This window comes from Chiloscyllium punctatum, chromosome 18 (assembly GCF_047496795.1).
Source record: "Chiloscyllium punctatum isolate Juve2018m chromosome 18, sChiPun1.3, whole genome shotgun sequence".
NCBI lineage: Eukaryota > Metazoa > Chordata > Chondrichthyes > Orectolobiformes > Hemiscylliidae > Chiloscyllium > Chiloscyllium punctatum.
Window position 1 is genome coordinate 64,943,010 of NC_092756.1, and position 12,976 is coordinate 64,955,985.

Genomic DNA, 12,976 nt, shown 5'->3' on the forward strand with positions numbered 1-12,976 from the left:
TAGGTGAATTGGCCATGCTAAATTGCCTGTAGTGTTAGGTGAAGGGGTAAATGTAGGGAATGGGTCTGGGTGGGTTCCTCTTTAGAGGGTCAGTGTGGACATGTTGGGCCGAAGGGCCTGTTTCCACACTAAGTAATCTAATCTTTGGACTGTGGAAGGAAGCTGAAACACCTGGAGGAGACCCACACAGACAGTTGCCCAAGAGAATGGAGGTCCCAGTTGCCCAAGTAGAGAAGGAGAAAGAGATTGGTTTTGAAATTGGAATGTGGGAGATGGCATCATTGATATTTATTACAGCACAAACGCTACCTTCAACTCATCCCATCTTTCCCAGTCATCAAATATTCATCCACTTTTAATTCAATTTTCCAGGACTTGACCTTTAGCTTTCTATGCTGTGGTGCTACATTATCTTCCAAATGTTTCTTAAATGGTTGTCATGGTTCACACCTCTACCACCCTTTGAGGCAATGATTTCTGGATGCCCATCACTGTCTGGGTGAAAAACTTTTCTTTAAATGTCCTGGCCCTTACTTTAAGTCTCTTCTCATTCCTCCAACCCTCCCAACCTCCAAGGAAAAAGTTTCCTCCTATCAACCCTCATGAATTTGTTGGCCACAATCCAGATCTCTCTCACTGCCTTCTCTGCTCTGAGGAAAACAATCCCAGCCTATTTAGTCTCTCTTCAAAACTGAATGTGGAGGAGCCAGAGTTGGACTTGGGTGGACAATGTTAAAAGAGGTTCTGGGATGTGGATTTCACCAGTTTCCTCATTTCCCCTCCCCCCACCTTAACCCAGTTCCAACACTCCAACTCAGCACCGCCCTCACGACCTGTCCTACCTGTCCATCTTCCTTCCCACCTATCTGCTCCACCATTACCCCACCTTCGTCTACCTATCACACTCTCAGCTACCTTCCCCCAGCTCCACCCCTCTCCTATTTATCTCTCCACCCACTAGGCTCCCAACCTCATTCCTGATGAAGGGCTTTTGCCTGAACCATTGATTCTCCTGCTCCTTCAGACATCCTGAAAAGTGACCCAGATCAACAGCAATTAGGGCTGGGCGATAATCGTGGCTGAGCTCAAGGTGCCAACAACTCAGGAACCACATTGTTTAAATAACATGCATCAGATCAGGCAAGGAGCTGCTACCATGAGCTTCTCAACATGTGAATATGGTGCCATATACCAGTTTCAATCAGTAGTAACTTTAAGCTGAGAAATACACAGCCCCATCCCAGCAGTTTCAGCAGAGTGACCACTGCCTTGGTATAGATTACAATTTGTGGGAAGCAATGTTGGACTGGGGTGGACAAAGTTAAAAATCACACAACACCAAAGAACAAAAAAAAATTGCAGCATAGATACAGGCCCTTCGGCCCTCCAAGCCTGTGCCGATCCAGATCCTCCATCTAAATCTGTCACCTATTTTCTAAGGATCTGTATCCCTCTGCTCCCTGCCCATTCATGTATCAGTTCAGATACATCTTAAATGATGTTATCATGCCCGCCTCTACCACCTCCACTGGCAACGCATTCCAGGCAATCCATCACCCCCTCCATGCATATCTCCCTTAAACATTTCCCCTCACACCTTGAATTCGTTACTCCTAGTAATTGAGTTCTCCACTCTGGGAAAAAAGCTTCTTGCTATCCACCCTGTCTATGTCTCTCATGATTTTGTATTCCTCTGTCAGATCCCCCCTTAACCTCTGTCTTTCTAATGAAAATAATCATAATCTACAAAATCTCTTTTCATAGCTTGCGTCCTCCATACCAGGCACCATCCTTGGGAACAACCTTTGCACCATCTCCAAAGCATCCACATCGTTTTGGTATCGTGGTGACCAGAACTGTACACAGTATTCCAAATGTGGCCAAACCAAAGTCTTATACAATTATAACATGACCTGCCAACTCTTGTACTCAATACCCTGTCTGATGAAAGAAAGCATGCCATATGCCTCTTGACCATTCTATTGACATTGCCAGCTTCAGGGTCCAATGGGCCTGAACACCCAGATCTCTTTGTACATCAATTTTCCCCAGGACTTTTCCACCATTTTTCTGCCCAACTCTCCAATATATTTATATTCTGCTGTACTCTGTTACAGCTGTCTTCACTATCTGCTACTCCACCAATCTTAATGTCAGCTGCAACCTTGCTAATCAGACCACCGATACCTTCCTCCAGACTTATGTATATCACAAACAACAGTGATCCCAGCACAAATCCCTGCGGAACACCACTGGTCACAGTTCTCCATTTTGAGAAACTCCCTTCCACTCCAACGCACTGTCTCCTGTTGCCTAACCAATTCTTTATCCATCTAGCTAGTACACCTTAGAACCCTTGCAACTTCACTTTCTCCTTCAGCATACCATAGGGAACCTTATCAAATGCCTTACTGAAGTTTATGTCTATGACATTTACAGCCTTTTCCTTATCAATCAACTTTGTCACTTCCTCAAAGAATTCTATTAAGTTGGTAAGACATGACCTTCCCTGCACAAAATTATGTTCCCAATCACTGATAAGCGCATTTTTTTCCAAAAAGGAATGGATCCTATCCTTTACTATCTTCTCCAGCATCTTCCCTGCCACTGACATCAGGATCACTGTCTATAATTACCTAGATTATCCCTGCTACCCTTCTTAAAGAAGGGGATAACATTAGCAATTCTCCAGTCCTTGGGACCTCACAGGTGTCCAAGGATGTTGCAAAGATACCTGTTATGGCACCAGCTATTTCTTCTCTAGTTACCCCAGGTTATAGCCCAACAGCTTCATTTGGAAGCACTAGCTTTCGAAGTGCTGCTTCTTCATCAGGTGTTTGTGAAGCAGGACCATAAGTCACAGAATTAATAGCAAAAGATTGCAATGTCATGCAACTGAAATGATATCTTGAACAAACCTAGATTGTTACATCTTTTAGAATGGGTTTGCTGGTTTTGATTCTTTAATATGTAAATCTCAGAACTTCTTTTATGTCACATTCTCAAGATAACAAAGTTTTAAAACAAAAGGTGACATTTCAGCTCAGATGACAATTCTTCAAAAGTGTGAGGTTAGTGTCTGTCTGTATCCTAATCTTGAGTCAGACTGGTTCTACTTCTAAAGTGGAATTTATAAAATATTACATGGATTGACTGCTTGAAGGTTCTGCATTTTTAGAGCAAAGTAGAATGTATTTGCAAATATAATTCTGCAAATATAACTTCACCCCATAAACTTGTATGTGTGTGCGTGTACAGAAGAGAGAGAGCGAGAAAGAGAGAGAGAGACAGTGAGTGCATATGAGAGTGTGTGTGTGTGTGTGTAGTGGGGTCACCTGCAGTGTTATGTGAACCCAAGGTCCTGGTTGAGGTCATTCCTGTGGGGACCGAACTTGGCTATCAGCCTCTGCTCGGCCACTTTAATTGAAGTCCGCCTTGGAAAATGGTCACCTGGAGGTCTGAGGTCTAATGCCCCTGACTGCTGAAATGCTCCCCAACTTCAAGTTGCTCAAGTTCACTGACAAGACGCATGCTGAGTGGGAAAGAAAGCTGTGGGGATGAACAAAGAGACTGTAAACTGATATGGACAGCTTCACTGAGTAGGTCAGTAATTGGCAGATTGAATACAATGTGGTTGAGAGAGAGAAATAGGCAGACACACACTAACCAAGGGACAGAGAGTGACAGAATGATATTTCGATTCCCAACAGATATCAGTCCAATTCAGACTTAGACTTCTTTTCTTATTCAGTCACGGGACGTGAGCCTCACTAGCTGGGCCAGTATCTACCTTCCATGCCCTTGAGCTGCCTTATGGAACTGCTGCACTCCAAAGAACAAACTGCTTTGGGAGAACAGAATGTTGCAGAAATTAGAACATAGAATATAGAAGATCGAACATTACAGCGCAGTACAGGTCCTTTGGCCCTTGATGTTGCACTGACCTGTGGAAATAATCTGAAGCCCATTTAACCTACACTACTCTATTGTCATCCGTATGATTATCCAATGACTATTTAAATACCCTTAAAGTTGACGAGTCCACATCCCTACTATTCTCTGAGTAAAGAGACTACCACTGACATCTGTCCCATATCTTTCACCCCACAATTCAAAACTATGACCCCTTGTGCTAGCCATCACCATCCGAGGGAAAAGAATCTCACTGTCCACACTATCTAACCCTCTTAATTATCTTATATGTCTCAATTAAGTCACCTCTCAACCTTCTTCACCTCCAGCAAAAACAGCCTCAAGTCCCTCAGCCTTTCCTTGTAAGACCTTTCCCCCATACTAGGGAACATTCTAGTAAATCTCCTCTGCACCCTTTCCAAAGGTTCTACATCCTTCCTATAATGCGGTGACCAGATCTGTACACAATACTCCAAGCGCGGCCTCACTAGAGTTTTGAACAGCTACAATATGACCTCATGGCTCCGAAACTCAATCCCTCTACCAATAAAAAAAGCTGACACACCGTCTGACTTCTTAACAACCCGATCAACCTGGGTGGCAGCTTTCAGGGATCTTTGTACATGGACACTGAGATCTCTGCTCATCCACACATCCAAGAATCTGACCATTAACCCAGTATCCTTTTTGTCCCTATTGCTCCTTCCAAAGTGAATCACCTCACTCTTTTTTGCATTAAATTCCATTTGCCACCTCTCAGCCGAGCTCTGCAGCTTATCTATGTCCTTCTGTAGCCTGCAAGATCCTTCAGCACTATCCACAACTCCACCGACCTTAGTGTCATCTGCAAATTTACTAACCAATCCTTCTACGCCCTCATCCAGGTCATTTATAAACATGACAAACAGCAGAGGCCCCAAAACAGATCCTTGTGGTACACCACCAGTAACTGAACTCCAGGATGGACATTTCCATTAAACCATCCCCTCTGTCTTCTGTTAGCTAACGAGTTTCTGATCCAAACCACTAAATCATCCTCAATCCCATGCCTCTGTATTTTGTGCAACAGCCAACCATGGGGAACCTTATCAAGCACTTTACTGAAAACTATATACATCACATCAACTGCTTTATCCTCATCCACCTGGTTGGTCACCTTCTCAAAAGTTCTCAATGAGGTTTGTGAGGCATGACCTACCCTTCACAAAACTGTGCTGACTATCCCTCATCAACTTATTCATCTCTAAATGATTAAAAATCCTATCTCTTATAACCTTTTCCAACACTTTATCCACAACCAAAGTAAGACTCACTGGTCTATAATTATCAAGGTTGTCTCTACTCCCCTTATTGAACAAAGGAACAACATTTGCAATCCTCCAGTCTTCTGGCACTATTCCTGTGACATAAAGGTCGAAGTCAAAGGCTCTGCAATCTCCTCCCTGGCTTCCCAGTGAATCCTAGGATAAATCCCATCCAGCCCAGGGGACTCACCTATTTTCACACTTTCCAGAATTGCTAACACCTCTTCCTTGTAAACCTCAATCCCATCTTGTCTGGTAGCCTATATCTCAGTATTCTCATCGACAAAATTGTCTTTTGTCAGTGTGAATATTGAGGAAAAAATATGCATTTAGCGCTTCTCCTATCTCCTCAGACTTCACACACAACTACCCACAACTGTCCTTGATTGGTCCTAATCTTACTCTAGTCATTCTTTATTTGAGACATAACTATAGAATGCTTTAGGGTTTTCCTTGATCTTATCTGCTAACGACTTCTTCCTGGTTCTTCTTAGTTCTCTGTTTAGGTCTTTCTTGGGTAACATGTAACTCTCAAGCACCCTAACTGAGCCTTCAAGTCTCATAGAACATAGAACATAGAACAGTACAGCACAGAACAGGCCCTTCAGCCCACGATGTTGTGCCGACCACTGATCCTCATGTACGCACCCTCAAATTTCTGTGACCATATGCATGACCAGGAGTCTCTTAAATGAACCCAATGACCCTGCCTCCACAACTGCTGCTGGCAACGCATTCCATGCTCTCACAACTCTCTGTATAAAGAACCCGCCTCTGACATCCCCTCTATACTTTCCTCCAACCAGCTTAAAACTATGACCCCTTGTTTTGTAATTTCTGCCCTGGGAAATAGTCTCTGGCTATCGACTCTATCTATGCCTCTCATTATCTTGTATACCTCAATTAGGTCTCCTCTTCTCCTCCTTTTCTCCAATGAAAAAAGTCCGAGCTCTCCTCATAAGATAAGCCCTCCAAGTGCAGGCAGCATCCTGGTAAGCCTCCTCTGAACCCTCTCCAAAGCATCCACATCTTTCTTATAATAGGGCGACCAGAATTGGACGCAGTATTCCAAGTGCGGTCTAACCAAAGTTTTATAGAGCTGCAACAAGATCTCACGACTCTTAAACTCAATCCCCCCGTTAATGAAAGCCAAAACACCATATGCTTTCTTAACAACCCTGTCCACTTGGGTGGCCATTTTAAGGGATCTATGTACCTGCACCACAAGATCCCTCTGTTCCTCCACACTGCCAAGAATTCTGTCTTTAATCCTGTACTCAACTTTCAAATTCGACCTTTCAAAATGCATCACCTTGCATTTATCCAGGTTGAACTCCATCTGCTACCTCTCAGCCCATCTCTGCATCCTATCAATGTCCCGCTGCAGCCTACAACAGCCCTCTATACTGTCAACGACACCTCCAACCTTTGTGTCATCTGCAAACTTGCTGACCCATCCTTTAATCCCCTGATCCAAGTCATTAATAAAAATTACAAACAATAGAGCCCCAAGGACAGACCCCTGTGGAACACCACTCACTACAGACTTCCAGGCAGAATATTTTCCTTCTACTACCACTCGCTGTCTTCTGTTGGCCAGCCAATTCTGTATCCAGACAGCTATGTTCCCCTGAATCCCATTCCTCCTGACCTTCTGAATGAGCCTACCATGGGGAAACCTATCAAATGCCTTGCTGAAGTCCATATACACCACATCCACAGCTTGACCCTCATCAACTTTTCTAGTCACATCCTCAAAGAACTCAAGGTTTGTGAGGCATAACCTGCAGCTCACAAAGCCGTGTTGACTGCATTTAATCAAGCCACGCTCTTCCAGATGGTCATAAATCCTATCCCTCAGAATCCTTTCTAACACCTTGCAGACGACAGACGTGAGACTTACTGGTCTGTAATTGCTGGGATTTCCCTATTTCCTTTCTTGAAGAGAGGAATGACATTTGCCTCTCTCCAGTCCTCAGGTACGACTCACCTTCTTCTTCTTGACAAGACCTTCTTTAGTAAATCATGGCTCACTCACTTGACTACTTCCTCCCTGCCTGACAGGTACATACTTATCAAGGACACGCATTAGCTGTTCCCTGATTAAGCTCCATATTTTAATTGTGCCCATCCCCTGCAGTTTCCTTGCCCTATCCTATGCATCCTAAACCTTGCCTAATTGCCTGTCCCCCAGCTATACAACATGACCTGCGGTATATCCCTATCCTTTTCCATCGCTAAAGTAAACATAACTGAATTATGGTCACAATCACTGAAGTGTTCACCTACCTCCAAATCTAACACTGGCCGAATTCATTACCCAGTATCAAATCCAGTGTGGCCTCACCCCTTGTTGGCCTATCTACATATTGTGTCAGGAAACCCTCCTGCACACATTGGACATAAAGACAACTTGTCTAAAGTACTCAAATTGCAATACTTCCAGTCAATATTTGGAAATTTAAAGTCCCCCCCAGCAACTACACTGTTACTCTCTCTCCTATCCAGATTCATCTTTGCTATCCTTTCCTCTAGAACTATTCAGAGGCCGAGAGAAAAGTTCCAACAGGGTGACCTCTCCTTTACTGTTTCTAACCCTCAGCCCATACTACCTCAGTAGACAAATCCTCAAACATCCTTTTTGCCACTGTAATACTGTTCTTGACGTAGAACACCACACCTCTTCCTCTTTTACCATCATCTGTGTCCTTACTGAAACATCGAAATCCCAGAAGCTGCAACAACCATTCCTGACCCTGCTCTATCCATGTCTCCGAAATGGCCACAACATTGAAGTGCCAGGTACCAACCCATGCTGCAAGTTCACCCACCTTATTCCGGATTGAATACACACACTGGGGTTGAATTACACACACTTCAAGCCAACTTCTTGCTTGCCGGTGCACACTTGTGAAATGAAACCTTATTCCTGACTTCACTACTCTTGACTTCCTGGACACTGGAATGACAATTTAGGTTCCCATCCCCAGGCTGAATTAGTTTAAACATTTCTGAAAGACATTTGCAGGTATCCCCCCATGATATTGGTAGCCTTCTGGTCCAGGTGTAGACCATCCTGTTTGTAGAGGTCCCACCTATACCAGAAAGAGTCCGAATTATCCAAGTACACGAAATCCTCCCTCCTTCACCATCTGTGTAGCCTTCTCTCTCCCTATTCTTCACCTTGCTAGCATGTGGCATGGGAGACAAACCAGAGATATCAATTCTGTTTGTTCAAGCTCTAAGCTTCCACCTTAGCTCCCTGAATTTCTGCCTTAAATCCCCATCCCTTTTCCTACCTATATCATTAGTGCCTCTGTAGACCACGACTTGGGGCTACTCCCTCAACCCCTCAGGATTCCCAAAAACGTGATCCGAGACATCAAAAACCCTGGGAGGTACCACACCAACCGGGAGTATCTATCGTTCTCACAGAACCTCCTATCTGTCCCTCTAACTATGGAGTCCCCAGTGACTCATACTTTGCTCCTCTCCCCCTTTCCCTTCTGAGTAACAGAGACAGACTCCATGCTCCATGAACCCCATGCCTTACCCCTGGCAATTTGTCCCCCCCAACATTATTCAAAATGGTATACTTGTTATTGAGGGGAACGGCCACAGGGAATGCCTGCACTGCCTGCTAGTTCCCTTTCCGTCCGCTGACTGTAACCCATTGGCCTATTTCTTTTACCTGATGTGTAACTACCTCCCTGTAACTCCTCTCCACCTCCTGAATGATCCAAAGTTCATTCACCTCAGCTCCAGTTCCCTAACGTGGTTTTTGTGGGGCTGGAGTTGGGTGCACTTCCCACTGAGAAAGTCAACAGGGACACTCATGGTGACCCTCACCTCCCACATTCTGCAGGGGGACCATATAACTGCCCTAACCACCATTCCCACTATTCTGAATTCCCAAAGAGACTATTGAAAAATAAGGAATAAAAATAATACTAGTTACCTTACCAATCCAACGCATGGAGCTCTTTTTTTGTTTAGAGGATGAGGATGGGTGGGAGACACTACTTAAGTAGTGATTCGGGTAACGCACCTGAACAAATACATTACTTCACTTTCTCAGCTCCTGCTCAGCGTGTGTCACAAGTTTTTAAGGAGGTGATGTTCCTTCCCAGCAGCCCTCTGGTCATCGCTCCTGCTCCTCCTGCTGCAAAACAAAAATGGGACAGCGAAACAAAAATGCAGCTTTCTCTGATTCTGCTCCCAATTTTAGATTCAACCAGTTAGTTTATACTGAGTTAGAAACTGGAATCACATTAATGGTCTCAGTGAGTTTATTTATTACACAATACAATGGGGAGTGACTTTCAGTTTGAAATCGAATCGAAGGGTTTGGGGTAATTTATATATAAAGTAACAGGTTACAGGCTGGAATCTAATCAAGGTGGTTTATATACAGAATAACAGATAGCCGGGATTGAGTTACAGACTGGAATCTAATCGAGAATTTTGGGGTGGTTTCCATACAGAATATAGGAACCTGACCCAGGTGTGTGAATATCCTATGTTAGTCTGACATCCAGGAATTGTTTAATGGAGCTTGCTTAGCATTTCAAGGACTCAAATACCGCCATTTCATCTGTCTTCCATCAAAATTCACAGGACAGTGACTAGAGGCTATACAAAGAGAAATACTGTTTCTGTAATACCTTCTGTACACAGAACACTCCTGGGTTTGATACAGCATAAATCTACCTCCATTCCATCCTCATCAAACACTCCCAAGACAGGGACAGCATGTGTTAGGTAGAGAATAACATCCCACCTCTACCCTGTTCCCATCAAACACTCCTTGGCCATGGGTTTGAAATGCCATCTCCACACTATCTGATAACAGTAGGTCAGTCACTGAATTTTGTTTAATCATTTAGGGAGCTAGTCAGTTCCATGAGGTCTCTCCCTCTGTCTCTCTCACTCATACACACACAGACACACAGACACACAGACACAGACACACACACACACAGACACACACACACACAGACACACACACACACACACACACAGACACACAGACACACACACACACACAGACACACACACACACCGACACACACACACACCGACACACACACACACACACACCGACATACACACACACAGACACACACACACAGACACACACACACACACACACATATTGTCTCTATCCTTCCATTTGTGTCTCCTTCATTCTCTCTTTCTCTTTACCTTTCATTTCTCTACATCCCTCCATGAACTTTCTCTTGTTGTTTTCAGAGAGTACATGACACCATTACGATGTTAAGTCAGACTGTGCCATGTAGGTAATGGTGTTTGCTGTGCCCTGGAGGGTAGAGGACTGGCCGGTGGTCAGTTAACAGTGTCATTTCCAGCTTGGTGAGCTAGTACCAAGTGAAGCTGCCAAAAGGGTCACTGCTAAAACCACCAAAGAAATTTCTCATCATCTCAGTCCAACATGACCTAACTTGTAACCTTAGATAACGGCCCCTGGTTCTGGACATCCTTGTTAGAAATTTTTCATTTCTATTGAGATAACGCCCATTCTTCTAAACTCCACTGAATATAGAACTAACTGATTCAGTTTCTCTTCATACATCAGTCCTGCCGTCCTTGGAATCAATTGGGTAAACTTTTGTTGTATTCCTTCCAATCTAGAACATCCTTCCTCAGATAAGGGGACAAACACTTCACACAATAATACAGATGTAGTCACATCAAAGCCCCGTACAATTATAGCAAGATATCTCTGTTCGTAGAATCATAGAATCCCTACAATGTGGAAGGAGGCCATTTGGCCCATCAAATCCACAGAGACCCACTGAAGAGTATCCCAGCCAGACTCCCTCCCTACCTAACTGTAACCTTGTACTTCCAATGGCTAATCCACTGAGTCTGCTTGTCACTGAACAGAATGGGCAATTTAGCATGGTCAAACCACCCATCCTGTACATCTTTGGGAGAAAACCAGATTATCTAGAAGAAACCCATGCAAAGATGGGGAGAATGTACAAATTCCACACAGACTGATGCCCAGGAGTGATATCAAACCTGGTCCCTTTGAGACAGCAGTACTAATCATTGATCCACTGTCCTTCTACTCCTGTCTCTATGAAGGCTAACATACCATTTGCCTTCTTCACCAGCTTTTGCATTCACAAGCTTACTTTCAGTGGTCTCATTTCCCTTCCAACTTAATTCTTTATTACTATATCCTTCGCACTCTCCCATGCATGAGAGCCAACCATGATGCAACAAATTTGCCTGTTACTACTTTTCACTGAGAGGCCATTCCCCTCCCCCACCCAGTAGTATCCAAAGTGGCATTTTCTATTTTGTAGGGGACTCCTACACAGCCTACCTCGACCCCTTTCTCTGCCTGGTGTCATCAATTCTCTTCTTGCCTCTAGACCTTGAAGTGATCACCTCTATGTGTGTGCCATCTACAATTGTTTCAGCCACATAGATTTTCCAGAATGTTCCCAGCTACTGCTCCAGCTCCAACATTCAGGCTTCCAGGAGCTGCAGCTGGAGACACTTCCTGTATACATTCTGGCTCCAGGTACTGGAACTGTGCCCAACTTCCCACATTAACTACTCTAGGGCCTATATTCTCTGAACCACTACATCAAAGCCCTTCCAAATTAATAACCCACAAAAACTTGCAAACTTTAAGCAATAAAAACATGGTATAAATTCTCACCCAAACCTATTCACTCAATCAGCTGCTTCCTCTTATCCCAAATTACTTTTTGATATTATTTTTCCCAGAATGTTTCAATGTGATAATGCTTACAGGGTGCACTTCCTATTGGGCACATGGGAACACCACCACTGCAAGAGTCCTCCAAGCCACTTCTCATCCTAGCTTGGAAATAAAACATTTCTGGGTTCGAATCCCGGAACTCTCTCCCTAATGTTATAGGGTGTCAACTTGCAGCACATAGAATACAGTGATTCAGGCAGGCAGCTCATCACTACCTTCTCAAGGATAACTTAGGAGTGGGTAATAAATGCTGGCCCCACCAGCAACACACACATCCTGTTAATGGTTAGGACAGAAGATATATTAGCCAGTGAATATTTGTATCTCAACCCAACACAGGACAACCTCGATTATCCGAATGTCGATCATCCTAATTTCAGATTATCTGTACAAGATCTCAAGATCCTGATGCTTGGGTAAACTGTATTATTCAAACATTTCATTATCTGAACATTTGATTATCTGAACAAAATATTCCCCACCTGTGTCGTTCGGATAATCGAGGTTGCCCTGTACCACGAAAGGACATTTGTTTGTGATTTCTTGGTGAGCATATCAAACATTGATTTGATTATTCCTTTTAATTTCAAACAGAAAGCCACAATCCCAGCTCCCCTACACATTCTGGACCCCAGACTCTCATTCGATCTCAGCAGACAGTGCAAACTGGTAGCACAGCTTTGTGTCCAACATTTCAAAACATCACAGGCCCTGTGAATGTTACAGTGCAGACAGCCAGCAGCCAAAGTGGTAAGTCCCCTTGTCAAATATGTCAACATACTGTTCATCTTCTCTGGGCCAGCTTAAAGCAATTACATATTGTATATGTAAGAAGGCCTCTGCGGTGACGTGGTAGTGTCCCTATATCTGAGCCAGGAGGCCTGGCTTCTGGTTCCATTTGCTCTAGAGGTGTGTACTAACATCTCTGAACAGACTGATTCGGAAATAATTTGGATAAGTACATGAATGGGAAAGGGGTTTGGAGGGATATAGGCCAGGA